The sequence below is a fragment of the Coloeus monedula genome (assembly GCF_965178545.1).
Source record: "Coloeus monedula genome assembly, contig: HAP1_SCAFFOLD_81, whole genome shotgun sequence".
NCBI classification, from domain to species: domain Eukaryota; kingdom Metazoa; phylum Chordata; class Aves; order Passeriformes; family Corvidae; genus Coloeus; species Coloeus monedula.
Window position 1 is genome coordinate 748,207 of NW_028120817.1, and position 11,373 is coordinate 759,579.

Sequence of the window (11,373 nt, forward strand, 5' to 3'; positions counted from 1 at the left end):
GCAGAGGGGGTCACGTCACTCTGTGGCATGAACAGACATAGAGACCACAGGCCAAACCAACAGCCCCACCCGCCCGGACCCCCCCACCCACCCACCCCCTCCCTCCCCCCGGGGCCCCGGTCCGGAGGAGGGGGTCCCGGGAGGGGGCCGGGGTGAGCCCCGTCCGGAGGAGGGGGTCCGGGAGAGGGGGCGGGGACTGGAGGGGGGGAAAGTCCCCCCTCCGCCCCACCCCCCTCCCCCGGACCCCCTCCTCCGGAGGGGGCCCACCCTGACCCCCTCCCGGGACCCCCTCCTCCGGAGGGGGCCCATCCCACCCACCCCCCCGGGACCCCCTCCTACGGAGGGGGCCCACCCCAACCCCAACCCCCCCCCCCCCCCCGAAACCCACCACCCCCCCGGGAACCCCTCCTGAGGAGGGGGCCCACCTCAACCCACAACCCTCCCCGAGACCCACCACCCCCCCGGGAACCCCTCCTGAGGAGGGGATCCCCAGTGTGATGTGTGGAAAGCCGGAGCCCCGGCGCTGTTTTTGTACTGCACGGGGGACCCGCCGAGCGGGTCCCCTGTGCGAGGCTCCAGCGAGGGCAGGGGCGCCGGGCTCCGGCCCTCTGGGCTTTATTCTCCGGCGCCCCGAGCCCCGCGGCTGCGGGGGAAAGAGGGAACGGGGAGGGATGAGATGGGGTAGGGAGAGGAGTCGGGGTGGGTTGGGGAGAACGAGGGGGGAAGGGAAAGGTCGGGTGAGGGATGATGGTCAGAGGAGGAGGAAGAGAGGGGAGTCGGGTTGGGGAGCGGGGTACGGAGAGGGGAGAAAGGGGTGGGGGAGAAAGGAGGCGGGGGGGGTCGGGGATGCACAGGGGAGCAGGGAGAGAGGGTGGGGGGGCGCTGGGGAGAGGGCAGGCAGGGGGCTGGGAGAGACAGGGAGGGTGTGGGGGAGAGAGAAAGAAACTGGGGGGGGGGGGTAGGAAAGAGGTGATAAGCGGGGGAAGAAGGAGGAGGATAAGGGCAGGAGAAACAGGGGGAAGAAAGACGGGGAAGAAAGAGGGGGAGCGGGGGCCTCTCCCGGGCCCCGCCGGGGGAGCCCGGCCCGGCCGCAGCCTCCCCGAGCTCTGAGGGAGCAAATGGCGGCAGGGGCGATTTCGGGGGCTTAAATCACCTCGGCCCCGCCCTGCGCAGCCGCCCTGGGACCCCGCGCACCTGTGCGGACCCCGCCCCGCGCACCTGAGCCGGGCCCGGCCCCGCCCCTGAAGCCGCCCCCGGCCCCGCCCGGCCCCGCTCGGCCCCGCCCCAGAGCCCCGGCCCCGCCCGGCCCCGGGGCCCGCCCTGCCCGGCACGGGGGCGGCTCCATCGCTCGGGGCCCCGCCCCTCTCTCCCGGGCCGGGCCCGCCCCGCGCACCGGGGCCGCACCGGGGCCGCTCCCGGGACCGGGGCTCCGGGTCGTGCCGGCGGCCGCTGCGGGTCCCGGGCGGTGCCGCCTCTCCCCCGGCGGGATCGGGGCTGGGATCGGCACCGGGAGGAGCCGCTCCGGGACGGGCGCTGGGGCCGAGCCCGGCGCTGCCGCTCCTGCTCCGGCCGGCTCTCCGCGGGGAGCCGGGGCTGTGCCGGCGCCCGGGCAGCCCCGGGATCCCGAGCCGGGCCCGACGCGCCGGGCCGGGCTCCGCTCTCAGCCCTGAGCCCCTCCCGGAGCCCGCCTTGGGCCCCACGACGCGGCCCCGGGCTCTGCCGCCAGCCCCGGACGCGGCGCTGAGTCGCTGCTCCCGAGCTCTGCGTGGGGCCGGCGAGCCCGGCTTCGGGCTGTGCCTGAGGCAGGACTCGGAGCTCAGAGACACACACTCGCCCTGGCCCGAAGAGCCCGCTTTGAGCATCAAAACACGGCACTTGGCCTTTAATTCAGGTCCAGCAAAACGCAGCACTTCCGTTTCTCTTTGTGAGCCCAAACACACAGGACTCGCTCTCTTCCTCAAGCCCTGAGAACAGGATTTAGTCACTGTTTCTGAGTCCCAACTCTGGCCATACCAGCCTGCTCTCAGGACTCTGTAGATCGAGAAATGCTGCTAGCAAGGATTTTCTTGCTATTTTCTGTGAGAGACTTTTCTCTCTCACAGAAGAGGTAGCAGAATTATGTAAACAACCAAGCCACCTGCAACCTTGAAAAGTCTTCTTTATGGTACAGTAGAAAAATATTTTGACAATGGATGTTTTAGGATTTTAGCCAATCACCCCCAAGGGGAGGCTGATCCTTTGTCCAATTAGACTATGAAGAAAGAAGTCTATAAAAGAGTTTGTAAAATAATTAATCAATCTTGCTGCACAATTCCTGCCTGCCGGATCTTCTCTCCTCCTCCTCCTCCCTACGGCTGTGGGACAGTGATATACCCTAGGGCCTCGGCCTGCGCTAATAGGACTCCACAATGCAGGATTTAGTCTCTGCTTTTAAGCTCTGCGCCTGCTTCTGAGCCCCAGAAACGCAGCACTGGGTCTCTTTGTGAGCCCAAAACCGCTCCTGTCCCTCGGGTTCGGAGCCCCCAGAAGTGCCCGGGGCCATGGCTGGACCCCAGCTGGGCACCAGCAGCCGCTCCCTCACCCCCCGTGGGATGGGGAAGAGACCAGAGACAAAATTCCAGCTCAGAACAGTTTAAGAATGGAAACCAAGACAAATACAATCATTTGAGATTAATGACAACACATAGTAACAGTGAGAGCAACAAGAGCAGTGGTAACACTAATGAACAGGAGAGGGAGAAAAACCCCTCCACACCTGCCCTGTTATGATCCGGTTTAAACGCAGAAAAGCAAAGCAAGCTCAGTCTCTGTGCCTAAACCAGAAAGAACTTAGAAGGTTCAAAATATCCCCAGAAACGAGATTAAAACCAAACGAGGCTAGATGTTGTTGCCAAAAAAATGGATGTATTTTATTTAATAGTAGAGAGACAAAGAGAAGGGAAGAGAGAGAAATAGAAAACAGAAGGGTAGGGTGCGTGGGGAACAGGGAGAGGGGTTGGATGGAAGCCCATCACCCATCTGAGGGTGCCAACGACGTCTCGTTGCTCCCCTCCATCCGCCCTGCCGGTGGGGAGGGTCCCCCGTGGGCGCCGTGGCCACGCCGCCACACGCTGCCCCAGCCGAAGGGTGCAGAATTCCGTGGGTTAATGCACACTTTGGGCCAGCTGGGAACGCCCACGTGCCTCTCTTGCAGGGGCCGGCTTGACGCTGTCCCTTGCAACACTGAGGGTCTGCTGCATCATCTCTGGTGCTCTGGTGCAGGGTCGGGGGGCCCCTGTGCTGGGCCATGTCACCCCTTCTGCTGTGGATGAGCTTCCTCCCCCCGGTGAGGACCCCGCAGCCGGGCTCTGCACAGTGCAGGATGGGCAGTCACTGCGGCTGTGACCACCGGCTTTTCCAAGGTACCCAAAGCCTCTCCTCCCTCCACCCCTTGGTGCCAGCCCGGGCAGCTGATAGCCCTGGGGCTGTGCTCCTCATCTTGGAGGTGTTAAGCCTGAGCTCCGTGAATATCCCCAGCCCTGAGCTGTTACTTTATCTTACCTTCATCAGCGAGCAGTGTCAGGCCTCGGGGCCCCATTCAGGGTGTGGGAGTCTTCTGCAGTTTTTGTAATACAGTTTTAAAAGTCTTTTAAGAAAATGTTTGAGTCATAAAACATAATATTTCAGTCTTTGAAACCCCTCCCTTTAACGTTATAAATCCAAAATCTAATCCAGAGCACCAGAATCTCCCACTGTGGGGGATTTCCATATTCCTGTTGCTTTCTCTGTGTTCTGTCCTGGGGATTTGTGGACTGAGGGAGGCACTGGCCACTCCTCTGGCCAAGGGGAAGGCTCCTGTGCTATTCCCATGAAGAGAACACCTGGAATTACTGCCCTGGGAGCCCAGTCCGGTCTTTCCAGTGACTGGGGGGCACCCAGAGGGTCTTTACATGAAATGAAAATGAGACCCCGGCCCAGTGCATTGACAGCAGGATTGGACACTCCTGGCCAAGGTGACCAGTCCATGGGAGTTGGACCGGTGACGATCCAGGGGGGATTTTAAGTTGGATACTTGCAGATTTCATCGTGCAGAAGCTCCAATTCTTTTTGGCACCTCTTGTTTAAATGTCTCCCCACTGGAAGAGGTCAATTAGTCTTTTTAATGACCTGACTGCCAGAGGCAGGGAAAACCAATCAGCGTTCCCTGAACGCCTCCATCACTTCCATGTCCACCTGCAACGAGTGGCCGATGGGCAGGAGCCTGCCCAGAACAGGCTCAGAGATGGGGCTTTCAATGCAAACCATTCCATCATTCCATGATCTCTGCCTGTATTAATGTTGCACTGTTCCCTCTCAAATTTAAATTCCCAAATTTAGATGATTTATTCAAGGAATCATTTTTAAATTATTCAGGAATAAAAAGGGAAGCATCAAACATACAAGAATCATTCCTACACCCACCAAACCATTCTTAACTGGAAGCCTGTTCCCTCATCTCCGCCCTTGTTTTGCTTTCCTGGAAAACCTTGTGATCCCAGAGTCTCTCAGAGCGATGTACTGGCATTACTGGAAGGTTCGCTCTGTCAGAGAGCCTGGGGGGTTTACAGCACTTGTTCCTCTGCATCTTTATCCTTTCATCAGCTTTCCCCTGGAACAGTGCTGTGAGAGAAGCTTGGAATTACTAGAAATGGATCAGGTTCACATCTTTTCCCCACCATTTTTCAACTGTTTTGAAATTCCTGGAATTACCCTCAAATGTGCCCTAGAACACTGCTGTGAAAGGATCAATGAGAAGAACAGCCGGAAAGCAGAAAACCACCTCCAGCAGCAGCCACAATGATCCCATTTCTCTTCTTACCTGGTCCTGCCAGAGCTCCCAACAGCCATTCCCATTCCAAAACAAGAGCTATGGAAGGCATTCCTGCTGTCCGTGAGGGTGAGGTGGCAGTTCTGGATGTTCTTTGCTGTGGAACCAGACAACAAACAGAGTGTAAATGATCTTGGTGGTCCCTTCCAAGCCAAACCAGCCCGTGATTCCATGCGTGGATCAGCACCTGTCCCAGCTCCATTCCAGAAACCTCCTCCCACTAACCCAGAACTTTCCTTTTTCTGCTCAACATCAGGGATTTGCTGCCGAGTGCCCCGGGCAGGGGAAGCCTCAGCATTCCCTGGGACGCCTCAGCCTTCCCTGGGCTGCCTCAGCATTCCCTGGGACGCCTCAGCCTTCCCTGGGACCGCAGCATTCCCTGGGCTGCCTCAGCATCCCCTGCGCTGCTGTTCCACGCCCATCCCGTGGTCCAGCGCCGTTCCGGGCTGCAGTGCCGGGCTCTCCCCACGGGGCGGCAGCACCGGGAGCGAGCAGCCCCGGCCGGTCCCGCTGTCTCGGGGCAGCTGCGCCTTTAACCCGCCCTGAGCCGGCGGGGCCGTGAACACAGCGGGCACAAACCCCACCGCTCCCCTTTATTTCACCCTCAGAGGCACAGGATCGCAGCATTTCCTGGGCTGCAAGGGACCCACAGGGAGCATCGAGTCCAAATCCTGGCCCTGCACCCCAAGAATCCCACCCTGTGCCCGAGAGCCTTGTCCAGACCCAAACTCTGCCCCCAACACCCTGAAAACACAGCGGGGCTGGGAGAAGGATGACCATGGAGGATTTTTTATATAGATCTCCTTGTACGATTGTTATATAGTATCATTAGATAGTCCAGCAATCAATATCTTCCTTATACCTCGTTATAGATAATCCAATAATCAATATGTTCCTCACACCTTGTTATAGATAATCCAGTAATCAATATGTTCCTTACACCTCGCTATACATTGTTACACGTCGCCTTCCCGGCGGCAGCTCCAGTGACCGACCAGGACCCCTCCTGACCCCCCCTTCCCATTCCCGCAGTCAGACCAGGTTTCCTTCCCGGCTCCACCCCAGGATTCCCGCGGCAGTCTCAGGTGTCTCTTTCTTTCCACAAAGCAAATTCTTCACAGCAACACAGAACCAGCCCGAGCTGGCCCCTCCGGCGAGCACCGATCAGCTCATTCTTACCCCAAACTGTTCATTCTCTCCCCTGCAGATTAACCCAGATTTTACCCCAAAATGTTCATTTTGTCCCCTACAGAATCCACCCCGGAGCGACGCCTTGGGCCCCGCACGGATGAGGCAGCTCCGGTGCCCCGTGCCTGCAGCTCCCCCGCTGTGCCAGGACAGCAATCCCTGGGCCGGGACAGCAATCCCTGGGCCGGAATACCGATCCCCCGGGGCCCCTGCCGTTCGCTCGGGGCTGTCCCCGTTCACAACTCACCTCCAAGCCCGGAGCAGCCGCCCTTCGCCGCCATCTTGGGTGCTGGCAGAAGCCACTTCCGGTTGAGCCGCCATCTTTAGTGTGGTGCATTTAAGCCCCCCCTCACAAGGGCTTCTGTCTAGTCGGCTGCCTGAATCCGGCCCGGACTCCGACACCGATCTCGCGCTTTCCGCGCGATTTTCCGCGGTGCTACCCGGTGCGAGGACACGGCTGGTGGGGTCAGCGGCGCCAGAGGCGGGCGACGGCTCCGCGACCGGCGGCAGGCATCGGCAGGGACACCTCTCGCAGGGGGCCTAGTGCGTCCGCCATCTTGAGTGTGGCGGAAGTGGCACCAGCCCTCGTCAAGGTCCTGGCAGGTGATAATAAAGCGTCACTTAGGCCGTCCCGAGAGCGCGGAACTGCGCCTTCCTTTCCGAGCCGCCCGCTTGAGAGCGGCACATTGGCATCTCTATTCCAACCGTGCCCGCCCGGTGCCTCCCGCCCGGGTCGCGCTGCGACCGCGCCTCTGCTGCCCGGCAAAACCGGCCCCGCCGGGCCGCCCCCCGCGCTGTCATTCCCCGCGGTCACCGCCCCGCACGGCGCCCGTTCCTTTCCATAGCTGTGGCCCCGCTCACGCACGGCCGTGTCCCTCGGCTCCGAACCGCCCTTCGCCCCTCCCCTCCGCTGACAGACCCGGCCCCGCTCGCTCCCGCTCCTTGCCACGCTCGGCAGCCACCGAGGCCGCCGCCCTCTCGGCTCAGCCGGCACCGGGCGGCAGCAGCGCCGCCCAGCTCAGCCCGGGGGCAGGCACAGAGCACAGGGAAAAGCCGGCTCCGGGCGCTCTGCAGCTCCTGCAGCCCGAGCGTCTCGGCTCCTGCGGCCAGGCGCTTGCTGCTTTCCTTCCTACAGAAAAACGCCGGCTCGTTATTCTCAAAACCTGCGGATCTCTATTCCCAGCTTCTTATATTGCTGTATGCGACAGAGTAGACAGAGAGGGCTGGCTTATTTCCAAATGAATTTACATCTAAATCAGTAGCATTTGCCTATAGACGTAAAAGTGAAGAACTTAACAGGTTTTAGTATTCTGCACACAGCCCTCGCTGGGAGGAATGGTAAAAAGTTAAAAACAAATGAAATTTTAAAAGTAGAAAGTTAGAAACAAAGTTACAACGGCAGAAATTTAGAAACAAACAAAGAGGTAAAATACAAGAAACAAACAAATTTCTAAAGGGAGAAAGTTGAAAACAAACAAAGTTAGAAACAAACAAACAAAAAAATTAGAAACAAACAAAATTAGAAAGGTAGAAATTTAGAAACAAAGTCAGAAAGGCAAGTGTTGAGCCTTTGACAGGGTACCCCTCCTTCTCGGACCAGGGTGAAAGAGCAGAGGAGGCTGCTGTTCTGCTGAGTTCTTTATTTCACGGTCTCACAGCTGTCTTGAAGGCAGAGTTCGAATGGGGTTACATGATAAAGCCAAGCAGCAGCAGCAGGCAAAACCAGCTTCTTCTATATGCTCCATACACTCTATTTTTTCTTATAGAAGTGTGGATTCCATTTGTTCATTGACCAGTAAGATTAACACACGGTTCTAGTTTTCCTTAAACCCATCCTGGTCTAATTCTAACAGTCGTAAGCCTCACACAAGTGTCATCTGCCCTTGTTCCATAAGGAATCCCTCTACAGACAGGGAGTTGTCACCGGCCCCGTGCTCATGGGCTGCAGGGGACACCTGCACTGAGGAGGAAATGGAAATGGGAAAGAGGGAACTGCAACCTGATGGGACGCACCTCTGGCACCACATTTCCTCTTCTTCCTGCTGTCCTGGAAAACCCCAAGTAAATCCGGTCCCTCAGACCTTGCATCCCTGAACACCAGGAGAGCCGGTGCTTTACCCAGATCCCAGTGCCCTGCACGGCTGCGCTGACACGAGCACAGGCCGATCGCTCCGCCCAGCACCATCCCTCATTTTCTTCCCATTGCTCCCCAAGCGTCCCCAAAGCACCCCAGCGTGTCTGTGCCGGGGCCAGGGCCTGCCCCGAGCCCGACCAGAGGCTGTCACCCAGCCCTGCACCAGCTCCCACCCCCGGGTGAGCTGGGAATGCACTGAGAGCTCGGCTCCCCGGGCTCCCCAGCACCCAAACCGGTCCTCAGACACACAGAAATGCCCAACCTGCCCCTCTGGGCACAGCCAAACACCACAATTCCATCATCCCCAAGCAACTCTGGCACTTGCCTCTTCACCTCCGCCCATTTCCAGTAGCTGGGGCTAGGACCGGGCTGTCAGTAATAGCATTCCCTAGGCAGTTCATCCCAGCGCAGAGGAGAAGAGGAGCCTGTCCCTGACCCACACCATGGGCAGGACAAGGGGGGCCCTAGCTGGCTTTGCCTACTCCAGCACCAAAGCTCTTGGTCCCAAAGATGGGGCGAGTTCAGTGGTTTTTCCTGTCCTGAAAGAGAGCAGAAAAGGGAAGTTAATCCCACTGTGGAATCCAAGACTCCTGCATTTCCTATTTCTGCTCTGATTGCTCACCGTGGAGTTTTATCCATGGAAAAAAAAGGAGAATGACACCATATCAAATAAAAAGTTGATTAATCCACGTAGGGGCTGTGGACAGGATACAAAGGAGCTTTTCCATGATTTTGGGGCTTGAAGAGGGACTGAATTTCCCTCAAAGCTGGGAAGGGCCTGAGGATAATAAAGCAAGGGAGCAGCTTCATCTCTCCCTGGCAGAGAGCTCGGGGCTCCATTATGGATACAAATCAATCCCAGCAGGATTTCAAAGGGTTTCTTTAGGATGTCAGGTCCCTCTTTATCAGATCCCTGCTGGGATTCAGGGCCTGCCTGGTCACGGGGTGCTTTGATAAGGGCTGGATTTAAATCCCAGATCTGAGAACAGACATGAAAGGTCCCTGGGTTTCTGGGGGGTTGAAAAACTCAAGCTGGATTCGCTGCAGAGCTGAAAAATCAGGGTAAGAGAGAGCAAGGAGTGGCCAGCAGGCCCAGGCTCCTGATCACGCCCCTGGGATCCATGGGATCCATAGGATCCACGGCCTCCGGCACGCTGCTCCAGCACCCTGCAGGGTGACTGACAGCCGGGCAGGGGAAGGAGCCACCAGCAGCTCTGCCATGTGCACCATCATTCACCTTGCACGTGGCCTAAACAGCCACCAAGCACTGATGGACTGACTGAGCCGAAAATATCGGAGAGATCTCAGTTTGCACTCCAAATTCCCTGCAGCCTGTTCCCTTCCTGATCCATCCCTTGAAGCAGCAAGAGTGGAATTCCTTCCATCGTTGCTCTTTCCCTCCTGTTTTCCACTCAACAAGAAAAAGAGCAGCCACGTGAACAGGAGTAAAAGCCCCAAACCCACAAAAAAGCACATTCTCAGCATCACTAATCCCTGCCAAACTGCCAGGAACCTTCCAAAACTACATCCAAGCTTGGAAACAGGGATCCAGTTGTTTGTTTAAGCAGCTATTGATCCAGTCTCTTCCAGCTAATTAAACTATTCACTATTTAAACTCATTAAACTGCTCATCCTGCTCCTGGCAGCCAGAGGCAAAGAAGAAATCGTGTCTAGATTAAATGGTGTTGGTGAATGTGCCCATCCCAGTCCTTGGAGAGGTTGGAATTGCATCCCTGTTCCTCTGATCTCTTTTCCTTCCTTTTTCTTGGAGTGATTCCCACCCGGATTCCTCAGCTCCAGCTCTCTGAGCAGCCTCAGGGGGAGCATTTCATCCCCTTGGAGCCAACTCCATTTGTTGCATCCTTCATGCCTCAACCACCCCTAAAAGCAGGCAAGTGCTGATGGGCAGTGCAGCTGCTTCCACTTGGGAATGTTTCCAGTGGAACAGGGAGGGAATTCTGAGAAGCTTCCACCCACTGCACGTTATTGCTGGATAAGAGGTGAGGCAGCAAAGGATCAACAAAGGGAGATTTCAGCAAGACAAAGTCCAGACAGAGAGGCTGCAAGTGTGGCTGGGGCTGCTAAACTGGGAAAACTGCAAGGTCAGGCTGTGGGAACGTGGATTATACTGAGGTCTGGAACTGGTGTTGGGAAGAGAGGGAGAAGGAGAAGGAGGAGAAGGAGAAGGAGAAGGAGAAGGAGAAGGAGAAGGAGAAGGAGAAGGAGAAGGAGAAGGAGAAGGAGAGAAAGAGCCCAAAGTAACTGCACAGTGAATTTCCTTACCATGAGCCAGGCTCATTCCCTGAGCTGACCAATATCTCCGAGCTCCCCTTCATGGCACAGCCCTGCCAGTAAAGAACAGAAGTTCCTGCTGCTCCCACTGGAATTCTGTAGCGTGCCTGGCATTCCATACGTTCTGCTGCCTGAGAATTCCTGCAGCCGTCCTCGGGAAGAGCAGTTCACTGCCACAGGAGGAACAAGAGGAAAGCAGCTGCCACTCTCGGGTTCTGTGCCCTGTAAAAAGTAAAAGCAGATAAAGATCAAAGCTCCATAAAGCTGGAACCATCTCCAACCTCGGGACAGCAATTCTGTGGGAAAAGTGTGGATGGGCAATTAGGAAGGAGATCATCATGCAAATGGGTAAGGGGGGGAATTAAATTCTGCTGCTTTCTGATTGAGGCCTGCTTCAATTTGCAGCCTTTATAATATCAGTTTAATGGGACTTTTTGTGCTTTAAAGAGGTTTTTATTAGCTGGGGGTTGTCCCTGCCTGGACTGAGGCACAGCACAATGAGTCTCCTGCCTCCTGAAGCCGTGTCATTATCCCAGCATCTGAAATTAAAAACCAGCACTCTGGGAAACCTCTCTACTCTGAGGAGAAGTGTGAGGAGCGTTTGGGTCTGTGGAGAGCCTGGAACAGCTCTGAGAGACACCAAACATCCTGTGGATCCCAATAAACAGCAAAACATTCCAGCAGCTCCTTCCAACACCGCCCTTGTAGGGAACTCTGTCACCCCAGTGGGTATTTGTGGGAGTAAGGAAGAAATCCCACTAATGACCTCAGTGTGATCACCTCTGGTTCGTCTGGGGATAAATCTCCTTTATCCTTCTGGGAGAATAAAGGAATCCAATGCTGCCTTAATCCCCAGCTCCTCAGAGTCTGCATTTCCAGAATCCATCTCCTGGCCCAGCATGGGAAGGGTTGT

General features: G+C 56.9%; 1 pseudogene across 1 annotated transcript in view; it reads right to left on the minus strand.

The window, feature by feature from the left end:
• The window catches only part of LOC309585620 (epidermal growth factor receptor kinase substrate 8-like protein 2), a 152,380-nt pseudogene extending 146,065 nt beyond the window's left edge, over positions 1–6,315 (minus strand). Inside the window, exons 1-2 of the transcript in view lie at positions 6,282–6,315; positions 6,097–6,173 (exon numbers count right to left, since the gene is read on the minus strand). The product of the transcript in view is annotated as an epidermal growth factor receptor kinase substrate 8-like protein 2 (transcript). The remainder of the gene's footprint in view (positions 1–6,096; positions 6,174–6,281) is intronic.
• Between the last annotated feature and the right edge of the window lie 5,058 nt (positions 6,316–11,373).